At 41.2% G+C, this 8,024-nt stretch overlaps 1 pseudogene; it reads left to right on the top strand.

The window, feature by feature from the left end:
- Nucleotides 1–2,361: 2,361 nt before the first annotated feature.
- On the top strand, nt 2,362–7,686 carry LOC131515863 (large ribosomal subunit protein uL23-like; annotated as a pseudogene).
- Nucleotides 7,687–8,024: the final 338 nt, after the last annotated feature.

The raw sequence follows: 8,024 nt of genomic DNA, 5'->3' as shown, positions 1-8,024 counted from the left end.
CCCGGATTGCATTAGCAGCTAATTACCCGGGAGTGCCCCGGGTGCCTCTGGTCTTCCCAACTAAAGCGCGCGGTGTAATTTACATTTACATTGTGTTCTATCACATGTGGGTGGTGACACAGCCAAATGTATTTTGACATTATGTTTTAATTGTTCCCCCCCTCGCCAGTGGTACCTGCGGGGAGAAGGGGAGCAGCAGGTGCGGCAAGGCCCCCCGGGATCGTGGATTCAGGCCCTCACCTGCCATCTTACTCCTGTTGCCACTGCGCGCATCATTTGGCTCCCTGAGTAATTACCAGCCTCCTTTCCATCCATCCACGGCGGTAATTTCAGTTTCTGGTGAGAAGTCAGTCCTGTTTGCTCAAGGCTAGTGAGGTGATTTACATTCATTTCTCCAGCAACTCTCTGAACGGTGCATGGTGTTCTCATTTCACCCAAGGGGAAAGTGGTACTCGGCGTTAGGATCCCGAACCACTCAAGATCATCTCCTTAGAGAGCGGGTGGGAGGCCTGAGGGTGAGGCTCTTACACATTTGTGCTCACCTCCACACCCGAGGATTTGGGAATGCAAACTTGAAAAGCAAAGCGTCAGAGGGATGGTTGTTGGGGGGTGGGGGGTGGGTATTCACGTGCGCGGTACAGATGTGTCTTCGCTAATATCATTTGAAAGAACTGGTCCTCACCTATACCTCAGTGCGTAGGAAGTATTCCCACTCTGTCCTAGAGCGTCACTAGGTGGGTTCAGGCAGGGCAGGCCATCTGGATTAGAAACTCCCAAGCGGTATTTTGTCTGACAAAATATGTCCAGTTTTCAAAGGGGTTGTTATCCCACAGGCTGGATCATCCAAGAGCAGTGGTCTGAACTGGCTATTTTACTGGGTACTCCTGAGTCCTGTGAACTCTATGACATATTCTCAGAGACATGCTCACAGGGATCAATAAGAGATAGCACCTGTTTAGGGGGATAACTTCCCCTCGGAAGCATAGCTAGGTCTCCACTGCCCCAAGCAGTCAGCCGCACTCAGAGAGCATTTGACAACCATCTGAGCAAAATCTCAGATTGATTCTCCAAAGTTGGTGTGGTTCAATAAAAAGGATGGGCTTTTTCATAGTTGTTTTTGTTTTTGTTTTTGTTTTTTTTCCCTCTCATCTTGACACGAAGCTGCCATATTTTGGGCAAATTCACAAGCTGAGGGTTGTAGTGGATGGACACGGATGGATTTGAAAGAAATCTGCCTTTCACTAGCTCCAAGGGTATAGGCAAGCTATTAACTTCAGTGAGGCTTAGTTTTCTCTTCTGGAAAGGGGAGATGATAAATATTTACCTTTTGGAAGTATGAGGACCAGATCAAATGGACATCTACTCATCTCTGGTACAGAACAGTGACTCAAGGTGAAGAACCTGCCTCTTCTCTTTCTTCTTTTTCCCGTTCTTTTTCCTTTTTTACCTGTTCGTCGTCTCAGATTTTACCACCACATTGCGAAGAAAATGGAAACCCTCTGCTTTCTGCCTTGCTTGCACCCCTGACATTTCACTGGGCGTCAACTACTGTCTATTCTGCCTTTGTAGTGTCGCTAATGCCCAAGACACCCCCGCGGTCTACGTCATTTCTCATTTCTGGGTCCTGTCTCTTGACCTTCCAGCCATCTGTCCTAATGCCGCAAGAGTCATCCTTCTGAAATTCAGGCCGAGCCATGTCAGCCCATGTTATATCTTCAACACGAAGGCATTTCAATCCTCAAAAAAGGAAGAAGGCTGTTTTTTAATTAAAGTATAGTTAATACACAACATTACGTTGGTTTCATGTGTACAATGTAGCGATTGGACAAGTCTGTACAAGGCTGTGGGCCCACCACAAGAAGCCAGTTTTTTTGTTGTTGTTTTGACTGATTTTTACTCAAGTGTATTTGACTGTGGAACAAGGATTGACATTTCGTGGGACACTATAGTTACAAGGACAGCAAATTGGGAATCATTCTTTAAAAAGCACTATAAAGCCTCTCCTGGCTTTGCGGAAGCATTTCTCCATGTTCCATTATTGTTCAGTCAAGAGGAGCAGGTGCCCAGATCACTTGTCCACAGGTTCCTTTTCAGGCTAACCTTGAGCACGTATTCCATGCCAGGCACCGTGTGAAGCATTTTGCAGGCACAGACTCACTGAATCTTCCCCCAGACACTGTTTGGAAATAATGATTATTTTCTAGTGTGGAAAAGAGATTAGATACCTCTCCTAAGTTATGTCTTTGAAAGGGTGGGGCCGGGGTATAAGCAGAAATTGGGTTGATGTCATTTTCAAGCAGGCAGACTTATTTTGGTGTTTTGTTTACACCCAGGGCCTATTTTTAAAGTTTGGCACACACAATGGCGTTTGCCAATCCGAATGCTTTCCGAGGTACACCTGCCCTGGTGTCACCAGGGGAGGGCCTCTGCCTTTCATCCGATGTGGGGTTTGAGCTCACAAACTGTGAGATCATGACCGGAGCCAAAGTCAGACGCTTAACAGAATGAGCCACCTAGCTGCCCCCTTGTCTGCTTTAGTTTAATAGCAAGCTGTTGGGGTTACAGTTCTGAATTTGGTAAGAAATAAAGTGAAAACCCATGGCCTACAGGTTGGGGGAAGAAGCCAAAACCTCCTATTGGTGTGTGAGAACAGCTTGTTCAGGACAATGCAGAGTTCCACCCCATCCTGCTGCTTGGTGTCTCGGCTGTCCCCATCCCAGGGTACACACTGAGGGCCTCTCTCCTAGACACAGGACTGCTCAACATAGACCTCTCTTGTTTCTCTCTGACCAGGCTGAAAGTGAGTTGTGTGATCTCCAGATCTATACAATGGGCTGCTCCAGTAACCCTGACCCTGGCCTCCTCACTCTTTGCTAGGCCCTCTTGCCCTGGACCCTTGCCTTCAGCTGCTTCTTGTGCTTCTGCTCGTGCGTCTGAAATGCACCCCCCACCTCCCTCAAATAAGGCTCAAGTCTGGCCTTCCCTGTCAGGCCTATCCTAGCTGTGTAAACACCACACGCTGCCTTCCAGCTTCCTTACTAACGCCACAATGCTCTGTCTCCCATTCTTGACCTTACCCGTTGTTCATTCCAAAGCACTTATTAATTATTTAGCCTAATTAATTCATTACTTATTAACTGTTTAGCCTAATTTACCTGAGAATACGTTATTTTAAGAGCAGTTTTGAATATGAAATGTACGGACGATAGAGTTCCCGTATAGCTCCTTTCCCTCCCTCACTTTCCTTATTAGTAATGTCTTGCACTAGTGTGGTATATTTGTTATAATTGATGAGTCAACATCGACACATTATTATTACCTGATTTCAATGTTATTAACTCATTGACGTTAACTAATATCAACTAATGTGATTAACTAATGTTGGTTATTAACTAATTATTATTAACTAATGTTCGTAGTTTACACTAGAGTTGACTCTGTGTTCTACAGTTCCATGGGTTTTGACAAACACGTCATGACATATGTCTACCATGGCATTATCACTGAATAGTCTCCCTGCCCTAAAAATCTCTTGTGCTCCGCCCATTCACCCATCCCTCCCTGATATCAAACTCCTGGCCACCATTGATCTCATTGCTGTCTTTTCCCAGAATGCCACATAGCTGGAATTCATATGGCATGTGACCTTGTTCCATTGGGTTCTTTCACTTGGCAACATTCATTTAAGGTTCCTCCACGTCTTTTCGTGTGACTTGATAGCTCATTTCTTCTCCTCACTGGATAACATTCCATTGTCTGGATCCATTTGCCTACTGAGGGACAACTTGGCTGCTTTCAAGTTTTGGCAATTATGAGTAAGTGTCTGTAACCGTTCATGGGTAGGTTTTCTAAGGGACGTGCGTTTTCAACTCGTTTGCAAAAATATCTAGGAGCATTATGGCTGAATTGTATGGTCAGCGTATATTTGCCTTTGTGAGAAACTGCCAAACTGTCTTCCAAAATGACTGTCCTGTCTTACTTTTTTGACTTTCTCTACTTTAATTGTATGTCTCCTCAGCAGTTACGGAGTGCCCGGTTTTTTTTACAGCCTCCGTAACCAAGCAGGTTGCCAAGCTAGGAGTTTTGCCAGTCTAAAAGGTGAGAAATTGTATTCCAGGGTAGTTTTAACTTACCTTACTTATTTTAGGAGTGAGTTTGGTGTGTTTTTATATGTTTAAGAGTCACTCGGTTTTCTATTTCTATGAACTGGCAATTGACATCTCATGCCCATATTTCATTCGGGTTCTCGGTCTTTTTGGTCTCTATTTCAACACGGCCAGATATACTAAGGATGTAAATCTTTCATCAGTGGTATCAATCACAAATATTTCCTTAAGTTTGACATTTGCCTTTTTACTTTACTCTCAGTGTTTTTCTTTTACGTTGTGAAGGTTTTCTTTATCATAGACAATTTTACAATTCTTTCCCTTATATATGTACTAATTTTGAGTCACAGAAAATTTTCTCCTTCCGAGATTATGGAAGAATTTGTCCACTTCTTTTTAAAATCTCTGATCCATTTGGAATGTATCGTGCTGTAAAGTGTGAAAACAGATCGAATTTTAGCGTGTTCCATATGGTGATCCATGATCCTAACGTCATTTATTACAAAGGCTACTTTTGCCCACTGATTTTTGAGATGCCACTTTTATATATGCCAAATTCCCATTTGGACTCATTCTGCATTTTATATTTTATTCTATTCATCTGTTAATTTATGCATGCACCAAAAACACTGTTTCCTTTACAGATAATTTATAATATTTCAGTGTGTGGTAAAACATGTTCCCTTTGCAGAAGAAAAAAAATTTTTTTCAACTTTTGAGATACAATTTATGTGCAATAAAATTCACCCGCTTAAACTGACAATGCACTGCATTTTGACAAAAATATCAAACTGTGAAAACCACTGCTACAATCGCGACGCCACTAATTTCCAACACAAGCAGTTCCTTGTTGTACCTTTGCAGTCAATTCTTCCCTCCGTCCCTGGGAAACCGGTGATCAGCTTTTTTGTCAATGTAGACAGTTTGCATTTTTAAAAATAATTTAATGTATATGGAAACATGCTGTATGTACACTCATATCTCATTTCTCTTACTCAGCATAATTGTTTTAAGATGCATGATGTGTCAGTCATTTGTTCTTTTTTTATTTTAAGTAGAATTTCATATTATGCATAAGCTATATTTTCTTTGTTCACCTGTTGATGGTGGACATTTGTGTTACTTCTAGTCTCCTTGGTTCCTCAAAGTAACACCGCTGTGGATGTTTCTATGCATTTGTATAGACCTACACTTTCACTTTTGTTAGATAAAGATTTAGGAGTAAAAGTAATTTCTTAGATAAATGCTCAGAAATTGGTGTATGTTGAAGTTTTTAAGAAACTGCGAAGAATATTCCAAAGTAACGGTACCACTTGACATTCAGACAGAGCCTCACTGGTCCATAGCTTCATCAACACTTGGTGTCGGCAGTCTTTGTTTTTGTTTTTAGTTTGTTTTTATTTATTTGGAGGGAGACAGCTGGAGAGCAAGTGGGGAAGGGGCAGAGAGAGAGGGAGACAGAATCCCAAGCAGGCTCTGTGCTCTCAGCACAGAGCCCGATGCGGGGCTTGAACCCACAAACCAAGAGATCATGACTTGAGCCGAAACTGAGTCGGATGCCTAACCGACTGAGCTACCCAGGTGCCCCTTGGCAGTCTTTTTAACTTGGACTTTCATAATGGATATGTACTGCTATCTTTTGGTGATGCATCTACTTTGGTGAAGAGTCTGTCCAAATTTTGCTTGTTTAAAAGTTGTGTTTCTACTCTCAAAATAAACAAACCTTTAAAAAAAAAAGTTGTGTTTCTTTTTAATATTATTGAGTTTTAGGAGTTCTTTGTATATTCTGGGTAGACGTTCTTCATCGCCTACATGGATTACAAACATTTTTCTGCCATTCTGGGTCTTGTTTTTATTTCCTTAAAGAAACACGAGTAGTTTTTATTTCAAAATAGTCACATATACTGTTTTTAATGATTCTTCTGTTAGGAGATCTTTGCCTACCTCAAAAGTTGCAAAAAGTTCCCCTTCCTTTTACTCTTTTACCTTTGACATGTAATGTCAAAGAAATAGCCACACCAAACTAAATACACCTTATTCTTACATCACACAACTAAGCGTTTCCTGAAAACGGACCATGTTGTGTGATGTGAGGGTAAAGGTCACTTTCCTTCCCCCACAGAGATGTTCAGTGTCAGTTCCTTCCCCCACAGAGTGTCAGTGTGATTTGTTGTGAAGAGTTCTCATTCCCTATTGTCAAGTATCAATTGGCCACAAACATGTGTCTTTTTCTAAACTGTTTATTCTGTTCTATTTATCTGTTTTTTCAGCAAAACCACAACAGTCTTGAAATCAGGTAGTGTAAATTTTACATCTTGATTTTTATTTATGTTTGTTTATTTATTTTGAGAGACAGAGAGAGAGAGAGAGGGAAGGAGGGGAAGAGGGAGAGAGGGAGGGAGGGAGGGGAAGAGAGAGAGAGGGAGAGAGAGAGAATCCAATGCAGGCTCTGTGTTATCAGCCCAGAGCCAGACACGGGGCTCTATCCCACAAACTGTGAGATCATAACCTGAGCCAAAATCAAGAGTCAGATGCTCAACCGACTGAGCCACTCAGGTGCCCTGATCCAACTCTTTTAGCTGGTTTGAGTGCCTATATAAATTTTAGAACTAGCTTGTCAACGTTTGAACTTTTTTTTTCCAGAGAAAGGTAAATCTAGTAGAGTTTGATTAAGAATAGATTGACTAGACCATGTTGGAGGAAAACCCTGAGCTTTTTAATTAAGGAAAATAATATACTCTGCATTCAGTTGGTTCCTTTTTACTATTCCCTCAGCAACATTTTACAGTTTTCAGTGTAAATGACTTACATCTCTTTTTAATTTTTCTAAATATTTTACTTTTTTTTTTAACTTCAATTTATTTATACTAACAAAACAAAACAAAAACAGTTCACCAATTTCTTTCACCCCTACTCCCCATGTTTGGGAACTATCAATTTTTTTTTCTTTATCTATGAGCGTAGGTTTTAGACTCACATATAAGAGAAATCATATGTTAGTTGTCTTTCTCTGACTTATTTCACTGGGCATAAAACCCTTGAGATCTATACATATTTTCACAAACGGTTTATGGCTGTATAATATTCCTCTGTGTGGCCTTTCATGAAGATCACATCAGAGCAAAGAAGGAAGCCCCTGCCCCTCCCAAAGCTGAAGTCAGAGCAAAGGCTTTGAAGGCCAGGGAAATGGTGCTGAGAGGCATCCACAGCCACAAAAAAAAATTAGATCTGCACATCACCTACATTCTCATGGCCCAAGACACTGCATCTCTAAAGCCAGCCCAAATACTCTCAATAGAGTGCCCCCAGGAGAAAGAAGCTTAACCACTATGCCTTCTCCAAGTTGCTGTTGACTACTGAGTCAGCCATGAAGAAGACAGAAGATGACAACACACTTGTGTTCATTATGGAGGTGAAGACCAACAGGCACCAGATCAAACAGGCTGTGAAGAAGCTCTATGACATTGATGTGACCAAGGTCAACACCCGGGTCAGGTCCGATGGAGAGAAGAGTGTATATGTTTGGCTGGCTCCTGACTATAATGTTTTGGATGTTGCCACCAAAATTGGGATTATCTAAACTGAGTTCAGTTCATTCAAAATTGGGATGATCTAAACTAGCTACATCTAAATATAAATTTATCACCATAAAAAATATTCCATTGTGTGTGTATGTGTGTTTCTATATGTATAAATTATAGGTTATAGTATACATATTATAATACACACATGTATATACACCCATCCAAATACTCAAATATATAAACACACACATATACAAATATATAAACACACACACATACATATGCACACACGCATATCTCCATACATACACAAATGTAAATGTACAAATTCTCAAACATATATGCCACATTTTCTGTATTCATCCATCAACGGACACTAGGTTGTTTCCATATT

This window comes from Neofelis nebulosa, chromosome 7, assembly GCF_028018385.1.
Source record: "Neofelis nebulosa isolate mNeoNeb1 chromosome 7, mNeoNeb1.pri, whole genome shotgun sequence".
NCBI lineage: Eukaryota > Metazoa > Chordata > Mammalia > Carnivora > Felidae > Neofelis > Neofelis nebulosa.
The sequence above is the reverse complement of the archived record's forward strand: the minus strand, read 5'-3'. Positions and strand labels throughout refer to the sequence as shown.